At 36.2% G+C, this 12,476-nt stretch overlaps 1 long non-coding RNA gene across 1 annotated transcript; it reads right to left on the reverse strand.

Annotated features, from left to right (window-relative positions):
- Positions 1 to 1,277: 1,277 nt before the first annotated feature.
- LOC124866662 lies at positions 1,278 to 6,551 on the reverse strand. Its single transcript, XR_007037871.1, has 2 exons — positions 6,246 to 6,551; positions 1,278 to 5,636 (listed from the first exon to the last, which is right to left on the reverse strand). It is a non-coding gene; the product is annotated as an uncharacterized LOC124866662 (long non-coding RNA).
- Between the last annotated feature and the right edge of the window lie 5,925 nt (positions 6,552 to 12,476).

Below are 12,476 nucleotides of genomic sequence, written 5' to 3' on the forward strand. Positions count from 1 at the left end.
AGTTTTCCATGAGATGGTTTTTAAAACAGCAGTCGGAGTGAGAAAGACAGATCAGATAAAAGACCAGAGTCAGCTGCCATTAGCAGATCAGTTTTTGTTTTTTTGGGGGTTTTTTTGCTCTGAAGAATAAATTATATAATCATTTTTGAACAACTACTTTAGGAATAAAAAGCAGATTAGGGATTGGCCAGATGTTTTTTAGATTCGTCTCATGTGTAAATGTATTGACTGTTGAAGGTTCTGGGTTTTGAGAATATATAATATTAGCAGAGTTTCAGAAGAGTGAATGATTTTAAGAACCGGAGAGAGAGTAGGCACAGTGAACTGAACTAAACTAGTGAGATATGATACTGGTCAGTTGTCAGTTGTTTTACTATCTGTCTTCTTTGTATGTATTTCTTCTTTTTCTTCTTCTTCATCTTGTTAAATATCATTATTATTATTATAAAATTTGTGCAAATAATTTGTAAATTTGTACATCTGCTATCTATATCTATTTAATTTATATGAAGCAAAAAGTCACACATAAGTCAAGAGATGTGTTTGTAATTTACACGTCTTTGAATCACAGAATCATGTCATTGTTTTGCAGTTTGCTCACTATTTCACCAGTATGTGAGATTTTAAACAAAATGATATTCATGTACTAAAGATTATTTAAAATGTTTACCTCTATCAGTAAGTCATTTCTACATGTTACTTTTGAAGGTTCTTAAACTGGTTTGTTACCCAACTTTGCTACTGTGATAACATTTTACCACAAAGCTTGGTTTTAAAAAGGTGTCACTGTTTGCTTTCCTTGTGGCCTGAGAGATAAAGAACATGCATTGCACATTACATGCTCAACAAGAGCAACATGCTGCTGAATGAGGAACCTGGAACTTGTTTTCAGATTCAGTTCCTTGAAAATTGTCTTTCAATTAATACATTTACGCGTCATTTGGCCAGGATGATCCAGACCTTAACATAGGAACTTGTTGAATTGTTGGTAGAGTTTCTTTCCCCCTTTTGTGTTGCTTGGTGGCTAAGCACATCCACTTTAATCACTTTCAACCTTTTTGCCAATTATGAATGCAAAGATACTCTATGTTTGAGGCTATTAAAATGTCACTATCGAAGCACTGAAAACAGTACATGAATTTTGGTTAAATGTGTTCTTATTTTCTATCCGAACATAAATAAGTAACTAGTATACAACAGTTTTGTGACAATCGCTTTGTGCACACTCCATGTAATGGAGAATATTGTGAAAGCCAGAAACTACACCAAACAGCTTGTGGAAGATAACAATTTTAGCTTTATTGACCAAAGTTATTTCTTACAACTCAGCAATGTGATATATGCTTATAAAGTAAAGCCAGGATTAATTGTATATTTCTTATTTATCTACTTAATAAATAATAAATAAATTATTCAGTTCATGGTGATCTGCTTTTTTTTCTTTCCCATATTCTGCAGACAGATTGCAACCTTATAAACAGCATATAAACCATAACAGATCACATGCAAGTGCTTTTCTAAAGATTTATTTATTTACCATGTGCAAAATTACTTCAAGGCATATTTAATAGCATTTTAGATGCCTCCTACTTCATCATACTATCTAATTCTACATCAAACAGCCAATTTTATTTCTACTAATCTAGGTTTTGCTGACATAGGTGGGCCTTATTTACACAAAAATGCAATTGCTACATGAAAGTGTTAAAAATATTATTAAATAGTTAGGACATCGGGTAACACAATGACAAAATTGCCAATAGGTCTTTATCTAGTCATTTGAATAATTTCAACACTGTTACATATGCACCTTCATCAGGGCCAAAAGTAGCAGATAAAGTTGCAAACAGTAAAAAAGGCAGACTGCACATATTTAAAACAATTGTGGAAATGTTACAAGCCTTGTCTTTTCCAGTCTGCATGTGCTGTGGGGAAGAAGACCAACACTGAATTGACAAATTTATTTTTCATTTTTAGAGAAAATATAATGTTTTCTGGAGTCATAGTAATATTAGGATATAATAATTCCTCTATGTGATGCCAAAAACACTTAGTTCCCTGTTAACCTGTATATGTGGCCACTACAGTTTTAAAACCCAATAGGTTAGATGTCTATTCATCTTCAAAAGATTTTTCTTTGAGGGGTTTATTTAAAAGATGAAAAAAACAAATAACTAACTAAATATCTCAGTAACAGGCTTCAAATTGAAAATGAATGTAACATGAAGCAATATATGTCCAGGCACCACTGTCAAAGGTCATTTGAGAGCCTGAAAAATTATTTTTTAAGACCTTTTGAAAAACTGCAAGGCATCTGGCTTCTTAGAAGTGAAATACCACATTATGAGGAGTGGTTGAAGATGTCTGCACATTATTTGAAATTCCTGTTTACTTCAGCATTCACAGTATGACTGGGTTCAGACATCAAAGGTTACTATGGTAAAAATGGCTCTGGATATTGAAAACTGTTTTGCATCAGAACAACTTTGAGCTTCATCCTGAAATAGACAATCCCATGGCCTTTATCTGTGTTTATGTGATGAAAGTTGGTGTTTTCCGTGTTTCTTCCTAAAAAAGACTTTGTAGAAAATATTATTTGCACTTTCATGAGACAGCTGAAAAAAACTGTTCCTTTTTTGTAAAGTTCTTAGTTTAAGATTTATTAGCTTGTTTCATGTCATTTTATTTCATAACCTGAAAATTGTACATTTTCCACTAGAAAACTTCACAGGGTTTGGCTGGTGTAATTAGAGCAGTCTCACCTCCTCTTACCTACAGTCACCTTCATGCATAAAAAGAAATAAACAGTCAGTCAGTCATTTTCTACCACTTCTTCCATTGTGGGGAAGCTGTTGCCCATCTCCATCTGTCTATGGGCGGGAGGCGGGGTACACCCTGGACAGGTCGCCACTCCATTGCAGAGCAATAAACAGTTTTTCAAAAGTATCTGTCATTCTGCACTGCACTGTACTCCACTGCATCATTTTTTCTCATCTTTTGTGCCCACAATATGCTCCATCTCAATTTGTTCTAGAATGCCAATTTCACTGCATCAAGATGCTTCGGTTTTGACTTCAAAGTCTAAAAACCATTTTTCTCTGCTAAGACAGGACACAGAAAGAGAAAAATACTTCCTCACGACTAACTCCAACAACCTGCCAACATTAAAACATAAGAATCATATTCAGGAAGGACTCTCTAAACAAATGTATGTAGAGCTACAGGTTATAAACAAAAGTGAAATGATTCAGTCTCTCAACAGATTAAGTCTAACTAAAAATCTTTGCTGTCTATGTATGATGTGTGCTGCATCAATTTGTACATAAATGCTAGGGTAAAACAATAATTTGTGCTTTTTTTAATGTTATAGTGTCCTGTTTTTTATAATAAGAAATGAGAAAAAGGGTTATTGGTTTCTCTCTCTCAGGTTGTTAGGGGTGTTCTCTCTCCCTGCAGGTATCCTCAGGGTTCCCCTCGCCCTAAGTGTTTGTTCCAACTCTAGCAAATATAGAGGTCCAGTGTCCCTTATTATGGGCAGCCAAAGCAGACATAAGGGTCATATTTATTTTATTTGAGTTATGTTTGTTACTCACTGAATATGAAGCACTGTGTGTTGTGATTTTCTATATTTAAAAAGTTTGTTTTCTTAATATAAAACAGAAACAACAAGATTGTATGCATTGCTTTGGAAATATATTTGTATATCAAACACCCCCCTTACTGGAATAGAGAATCAGTTATACTTTCAGTGACTTGCTTGCCTTATTTTAGTGAGACGAAAAACTTTCAGAAGACTTGATTTCTACGTCTTGCAAAAAGTGCTGGTCTTTGGGAACAAGATACTTTTTTAGTTTACTCTCCTAAATGCACAAGGCCCTGTTTAAATGCGAGGATACGGCATCAATGCAGATTTTGTCATTTGCTTGCTATGTAATTTGAGGAACAAGTCTTCCTTATGGGCTTTGTAAATTACATGGATGTCCAAACTCTGGTTTGGATATGCTTTTTTGCAAATAAGGACATTTATTTCTTTAGTGAATGAGCGTGTTTGTGTTTAAATCTGAAACACACAAAGGTTCTTACCAATTCAGTGAGCATATTAGCACTGTTTGTGAGCAGAGGATCCATCCATCCATCCATCCATCCAACCATCCATCCATCCATCCATCCATCCATCCATCCATCCATCCATCCATCCATCCATCCATCCATCCATCCATCCATCCATCCGAGAGGTGGGGTACATCCTGGACAGGTTGCCACTCCATCAGATAGCAACACAGAGACACAACACTGCCATGCAGTCACATACACCCACTCTCACCTAAGGGGAATTTAGAAAGACCCAAGAGTCATGTGTTAGGGCCGTGGGAGGAAGCTGGAATACCCAGGATTCAAACCTAGGACCTTCTTGCTGAATATTATTGAATTTTCACAATAATAATATCTGAACTGATTAGTAAATATATCTTAATATTTACATAAAGTTGGACTAGGGTCACAGTGGGTCATATAATAGAGCATTCTGCTTTAGGGTAAGTCTTTGATTAACCATATCTCACCATGTGCTTCTCTTTAGCTGAACTACGTTTTTGTATTATATATTTTGATGCAGCCTCCCTGTTTATCTAGCTTCTTGCTTTAATGCAGAGCTGATCAAGTCTCTGCAAGTTGCAACAAAATTCTAACAGGTACAACAATGGGCCCTCTATTGAATAAAATGCCAAATAGGCATGTGCCCTTCCTACACTGACAAAAGTCAAAAGGTCTCCTGGTAAAATCATACATTCATACAGTCTCACTGTTCGGAAGGAACCACTCTGAAAGTATTAAAATCTGTGTTGAGAATAAGTGAATAAAATAAAACCTTCAGCATATTTAAGTGTAAGTGTCAAATTGTGAAATTCCTTTCTTGTGACCTGCACCTCTGGCCAACAGAGCTGCATTTGGTTTGGTTGCACCACAGGCTGTAACTGTGCTTTTCACAGTTTTCAGAGTAAACGCTGTCACAAGATATGTATCTGTGATGGCCAAAAGCATGCACAAACACGCAAACAGTTCTGTTGGCACCTCTTAATCATGGTGACATAGCTTGGCCCCTCGAGTCACAGGCTATATGGAGGTGTCAATGTTCGCATCACTGTTTCTCCATACACTTATTTTAAGATGCTACTAATACTCAAAGAAAACATTGTCTGCTGGTTTCCAAATACTTCTGCTGTTAAACTTTCCTTACTGCTACAAAAGTCTGCTATTTCACAATAACGTGATTTGCCTGATCAAATTTTTGACTAAACCCACAGCCATTTCTCAACAGGCATGCATACGTTTACAGTTCTATTAAAGTGCTAATTTCTGCTGATGATAGATTTTTTTTTTTTTTTACACCTTTGGAGACTTTTAAAATTTCACAGAACAGGGTGACAAGACTGTGCCCATGCTGCTTTGCAGAGGGGAATGACACGCATGACCACTGATTGTGGAAAACAGGATACAGGGTACGTCGCAACAGGAAGTGTTGCATTCCTCCTTTGCTGAACATCAGTTTGGCCAGAATGACTGCAGTTTGATGTCCACACTCTGTAACTCCTGCAGCAGTATTCAAATTTCGTAATCATCTTCGCTCACCATTTCTTCTGAGCAAGTTGAGTAATTCAGAGGAAAAAAGATAAAAAGACAAAAAAAAAGGTTTTTAGCTCAAACAAGGGACAAGCTGTGTAATATTTTTAATATTTGTGTTTTTTAGAAGCCAATAAAAAATTCCCATGTGCTCATTTTATAGGTAAATAAATCAATCATATTGTGAAGATTTTTTTTTCAAAACAACAGCTGTACATAATTGTGCATTCAAACTGAAAGAAACATAAATTTTGTTCTCCATTTGTAAATTTAGGAATTTAAAATAACTTTGTGTACAAAAAACCCAAACACTTGAAAACATACGTAGGATTTTGATAAAAAATATTTACATGCTTGTTTGTGTGTACCACATTAAAGACTTTGCAGGGAATCGGGTTTAGATTAAAACAACTGAAAACAAACAACCTGCGTTGTGTTCCTTGAATCAATAACATTTAAGTACATATTTTAGGGTGAAAAAAGCATTTTTATTCCTAAATCTAAACTTGCCAAACACAAAGCACTGTGTAATAACTGAGCAGGAATTCATATCAGAGGGCTTCTTAGCAAGAAAGCCAGGAAACGCCCACATTTTCGCTCAGAGAGCTGATGTGCTCGGCTCTTACCGTTGTCCTCAGAGCAACATCCAGTGCCAAGCTGCCAAAGGTGTCTACCAGGGAGATGTTGAATCGTTGGAAGCAAATTGCCAAAGGTGGTTGAAAAATGCAAGCTTTCTATATATCTCAGTATTAGCAGCGGAACTAAAAACTTCCTTAATTCTACCAATTTAGGTTGGTCCTGTAAGGCTTCTGCTTCTTCTCCTTGTTCTTCTTCCTTATTAAAACAAGAAGGTGACAAACGGTTCTTACGAAGTGAGTTTAGTTTGTCTGTTTCCCACAAATCCAACATATTACTGCCAGGACTTTATTGAAATAAAAAGCGCAAAACCCACTTTTTTCATTTTTGATTACTACCACTCAAGTTTGTTTTTTGCAAGTCTAACTTTTACTGTGCTTCTGACAAAGCTGTTTTAACATGAAACTGAAACAGACTGCAATCACTGTTGGGGACTATAGAAGAATATCACCATGATTTGAATTCGGTGGCATTGGGCACAACCTTATGAGATGACAATAGCTGACGCTTCCCCTTTAACACTGACTTGAAATATACAAAATGCAGAACAGACTGGTAGAATTTAAAAAATCATACATTTACAGAAGTAATTTGTAAAATGAGCATTGCTTGGAAAAGAGAGATGCTTTGATTAATACAAATAAGTAGGTTTCAAAAACATCAGGAAAAATTATCATTCATAGCTGGTCAAAATGGTTATTTTATATATCACAATTAGATTATTACAGAAACGCTGCAAATTGTTTTTGTGTACACATTGATACTGTGGTGATAACTAGCTTGTTGGAGATTGAGCATAAATGTTTGCGTTTTTCTGAGCGTAGAGAACAACAGTGTGCATTAAAATATGCTTATGAAAAAATGCAACAACATAAGAATAACATGAAGAAATTAGTGTTACTCTAAACACTGCAAACTGTATATATTGAGCAAATACAAAATAATGGACCTAAACTCACAATTTATAAACATGGACACATAAGATGCCATTTTTTTATGCAGACGCTCATGCAGGAATGATTATAGATAAAATTAACCAGCAAATAAATAAATGATCAAATTCATCTTAAATGTTCACGAGCTTGATCAGAAGCTCTGGTTAAACACTTAGCTAATTTGCCCAGTACATATGTGCAGTGGATTTTAGCTGACAAGAAAGCTTCAAACAATTTTTTGACGATATTTTACTTTTGATACAACAAAAACCAAATAAACTACACAGGATATTTCAGTTCTGTGATTGTCGGAAGGTCCATGTTAAGGCCTTTGTTTCCTGGCTGATAGTCCGCTGAGGTTTCAGTGGCCATCGTGTGTTTCACAATGACATGAAACGCCCGGCTGACATGCAAGCCAAGGGGACATCCAGCCCTCTCACTTCTTATTCCTGATTCCTCATTTTCACTGGACTCCACAAGCTTCAGCTCTCAGACAGGGCCTGGGGGTATTATTAGACAAGAGTGAATCACGAGGCACATGGACATTCATACGCATGCGAACAAACAGTGGAAAAGCACTAAAATTCTGTTTCTGTTTTTTTATATTTCTACACAAAATAGATCAGCGTTTAGCTCTGCAAAGTCTGCCAAATCTGCCATCTCGCAATGTTCCACAATTTATGACTTTAACTTTTTATAAACCATTAATTCCAAAACTACACAAAAAAAATAAACATTAGTCCAAATTTATCCATATAAGGCTTTGGGCCTCAATCCCACCAAACAACCAAGTTCCTCTTTCTTTCTTTATGTATTGCTCAAGTCAGACAAAGATGAGTCAGTGCGGATATTAATCATGCTTTTTGGTTATCTTCATATCTCACACTGTTAGGTCTGCCTGTCCGTTAGTCTATTTTTAAAAAATTGAGAACTTCAGACTTTGGTTAGTCTACAATTATTAAAAACATGTCTCTGAAGAGCACAATGTCCATTTAAACTCTGCAGCCTGTTTAGACCTCTGATATGATCTGATATAAAGCAACTGTTGTTCAGCAGGTTTGGTCAGCCTTTTAATGTTTTTGACAACTATTTGTGTAAATATAAATGAAGATGTAGATTGCTATTTATTCTGTAGCTTGCTTTAAACTGCCTAGAAACATGCAGGCATTTTTTGCAGCTCGAATCCCCAAAAATCAAAAGGGCTACTGGAAATGAAACTTCTTTAATTCATCTCAAATAAATTGCTTAAAGTATGTACAAAGTTTACAACAGAATCAATGTAAAGACTAATATATCAATACATTTAGTCTCATATAAGCTGACATTATCTCCTGACCCCTATTAAGACAAATGTCAATCCGCATTTGCATTAAATGCCTGTCACATGCACCACCTGGTGGCAGGGCAGTTGATTAATAAAAAACTTTTGAATGCTCTTAGATGGAAGGAGGATGAGTGACTGGTAGGAGGTAGGTGGTTGGGATGTGGGGTCTCAACATGGGAGGAATTCACAAAAATTAAATGCTTTCTATGAAGGATCAGCAATTTGTATATCTAAATACTTTAACAAATTAGATTTTTCAAAGCTTCCACATGAAGCAACTGAAAATTGAAACAAATAAATTCTGCAAAGTCCAAATTATTTAAAACAAACATCTTCATTTATCCCAATGAGGAAAATTCAGTTGCAGCAATACTTTTTTAATCACTCTAATTAGTCACGACACTACGTTACACACTGTGTGCCAAAAAAAATAAAAAAATAAAATGCATGAATACAAGGGATACAAGTGGAGGACAAAAGAAGGTGAGTCAGACCTACAAACTGCAATAGATGAACGTTATCTAAAAACTATCTCTTTAAAAAGTGATCCTCTTGAAATTGATAATCCAATGTATACTTTCAAGTTTTCAGTTCAGCTTACAGTCATTTGTTTATTGCCTTGTTGGTGCTGAAAAACATGGGTTTAAACTGTCAGGCTGAGTTGTCATTGGGATGTTTTAAAAAATTTAAATAAAGAAATGAGAACAAGATTTATCTCTTTGGCTACTGCAACAAAGTTCCCAGAGATCCCATTTAAAATGGATTATTTGCTGAGAAGTCTTTTATGTGTGGATAAAACATTTATCCACACAAAAAAGATTATTATTATGAATTATTTATGCCAATAATTCAATAGTCAGTAGATAATAAAAATAATAATAATAAAAATTTTTGAAAACGATCTGGGACTAGTTTGAGCTGACGCACAGATATTTATATATATGTATATATATAGAATGCATTAAAAACGTGCAATAATACAAAATCACGATCTTAATGCAGTTCAGGATACAGGTTGAGGTAGATAGCAGCTGTCTGGTGGTCAGGGTCAGGCCGAAGGTATAAGTGGAGTTTGCCATGCCAAGGGTTCCCTCCTGGCCTAGGGATCCTAAGAAAACCTAAAGACTTTGGACAGGTTTACAAATGCACCAGTAGTAGCACGCACATACAGAAGCACTTCAGCTTCACAGGGTTGTAATTTAAAGCTGACCTAATCATTTCTGCTGCTTCTGTCTGAGCTGAGAGAACATTTCATGTACCTCATTACTATTTATAAATAGAATAGCAAGAAGTGACTTTATTTTTGTTGTGCCCCATTGTAATGTGATTGAAGAAATGTGATACACCCGCTGCCACTTAAATCTCTAACTCTTTTCACATTAACAGTCATATCTGAGCTCCTGGTTTCAAGTGGCTGTAATGATTGAATTTAATCTTAAAATGTAATTCTGCTTTATACCTTATTGTTACAGTGTAACATAGTTAATTTCTTCTTTGGTTAAGAACTTGTTGCTGATGACGTTTCTCATTCTGGCAATAGTTTGAGTAAATGGTTAGTTGCTACTACTTCTCTGTACTTTTACGCTTACGTTTAGCTGTAGAAGTAACAAGCAACTGTCTGCAGCAGACAAAAAATATGACAAGGCTCCAAAATTATTTTAATTCATTATTTACATGATCAACAAGATGAGAATAATTGAATGTCATAATCCTCTCAGTTTTTAAAAACATTACAGAATCACTGTGGAAATTACATATGGAGAAAATGTTTACAATTAGGATTTTATCCCAAATGGTCAGTCAGTCAGTCAGTCATTTTCTACCACTTATTCCATAGTGGGTCACAGGGGAGCTGGTGCCTATCTCCAGCAGTCTATGGGAGAGAGGCGGGGTACACCCTGGACAGGTCGCCAGTCCATCGCAGGGCAATCCCAAATGGTGTTTATTCAATACTTAATGTGAAAGAACTGATGAGATTATTAAGCAAAAGCACTGTAAAACACACTTTATTGAATGCAGAATGCAAAAAGGATCAAGTATGGAATATATGAAAGTAGAAATTCTGTTCAAGGCTTCATACAACCTTGCTGGTGGTTGGATGTTTATTCGTCTAAATGATGATTCAGTGTTATATCTGCAGTGGCTCTAAAATGAATCCTGCGCAGAGGGCTGGGACACTCAAATGGTATTACAGTTCCCCTCCCTATTTTCTATAGGGCCATCTTGTCTGCCACATGCCATAACACATGTAGAGTGGCTTGTAAAAGTATTCATACCCCGTGAGCTTTTCCACATATTGTCGCATTACAACCATAAACATAAATATATTTGATTGGAATTTTATGTGAAAGACCAACATAAAGTGGTATACAATTGTGAAGTGGAATGAAAATTATAACTATAAAATTATAATTATGAAAACATTTTTTACAAAGAATAAACTGGAAAACGTGGTGTGCAAAAGTATAGTGCCTTGCGAAAGTACTCGGCCCCCTTGAACTTTTCAACCTCTTGCCACATTTCAGGCTTCAAACATAAAGATATAAAATTCAAATTTTTTGTGAAGAATCAACAACAAGTGGGACACAGTCATGAAGTGGAATGAAATTTATTGGATGTGTCAAACTTTTTTAACAAATAAAAAACTGAAAACTGGGGCGTGCAATTTTATTCGGCCCCCCTTGCATTAATACTTTGTAGCACCACCCTTTGCTGCAATTACAGCTGCAAGTCGCTTGGGGTATGTCTCTATCAGTTTTGCACATCAAGAGACTAAAATTCTTTCCCATTCTTCTTTCCAAAACACCTCAAGCTCAGTGAGGTTGGATGAACAGCAGTCTTCAGCTCTTTCCACAGATTCTCAATTGGATTCAGGTCTGGACTTTGACTTGGCCATTCCAACACCTGGATATGTTTATTTGTGAACCATTCCATTGTAGATTTGGCTTTATGTTTTGGATCATTGTCTTGTTGGAAGATAAATTTCTGTCCCAGTCTCAAGGAGAGCACTGATCAAAGATGCAGCCAAGAGGCCCGTGGTGACTCTGGATGAACAGCAGAGATCCACAGCTCAGGTGGGGGAATCTGTCCACAGGACAACTATTAGTAGTGCACTGCACAAATGTGGTCTTAATGGCAGAGTGGCAAGAAGAAAGCCATTGCTAAAAGAAAACCATAAGAAATCCAGTTTGCAGTTTGCCAGAAGCCATGTTGGGGACACGGCAAATGTGGAAGAAGGTGCTTTGGTTAGATGAGACCAAAATTGAACAATTTGGCCAAAATGCAAAATGCACATCACTCTGAACACACCATCCCCACTGTCAAATATGCTGGTGGCAGCATCATGCTCTGGGGGTGCTTCTCTTCAGCAGGGACAGGGAAGGTAGTCAGAGTTGAGGGAAAGATGGGCAATCTTGGAAGAAAACCTGTTGGAGTCTGGTAAAGACTTGAGACTGGGGTGGTGGTTCAACTTCCAGCAGGACAATGACCCTAAACATAAAGCCAGGGCTACAATGGAATGGTTTAAAACAAAACATATTAATGTGTTTGAATGGCCCAGTCAAAGTCCAGACCTAAACCCGATCAGGAATCTGTGGCAAGATTTCAAAACTGCTGTTCACAAATGCTCTCCATCTAACCTGACTGAGCTTGAGCTGTTTTGCAAAGAAGAATGGGCAAAAATTCAGTCACTAGATTTGCAAAGCTGGTAGAAACATAGCGATCTATTCCGATCTATCAGAAATAAAAAAAATTACACTGTGAATGCGATGAATGATAAAACTGGAGGCGCCAAAATGAAGGCAGTGAATGAAAACAGGCAGTGTTAAATTTGATAACCTTAACATTTTTAACATTAATATTTACCATGTTCTCATTTTAATAACCTCCAAATTAAACGGACTCTAATTTTCACAGAGGCGATATTAATCACGTGTTGGGTTTTACAGCACTCAATTTGACCA

This window comes from Girardinichthys multiradiatus, chromosome 4 (assembly GCF_021462225.1).
Source record: "Girardinichthys multiradiatus isolate DD_20200921_A chromosome 4, DD_fGirMul_XY1, whole genome shotgun sequence".
Classification (NCBI taxonomy): domain Eukaryota; kingdom Metazoa; phylum Chordata; class Actinopteri; order Cyprinodontiformes; family Goodeidae; genus Girardinichthys; species Girardinichthys multiradiatus.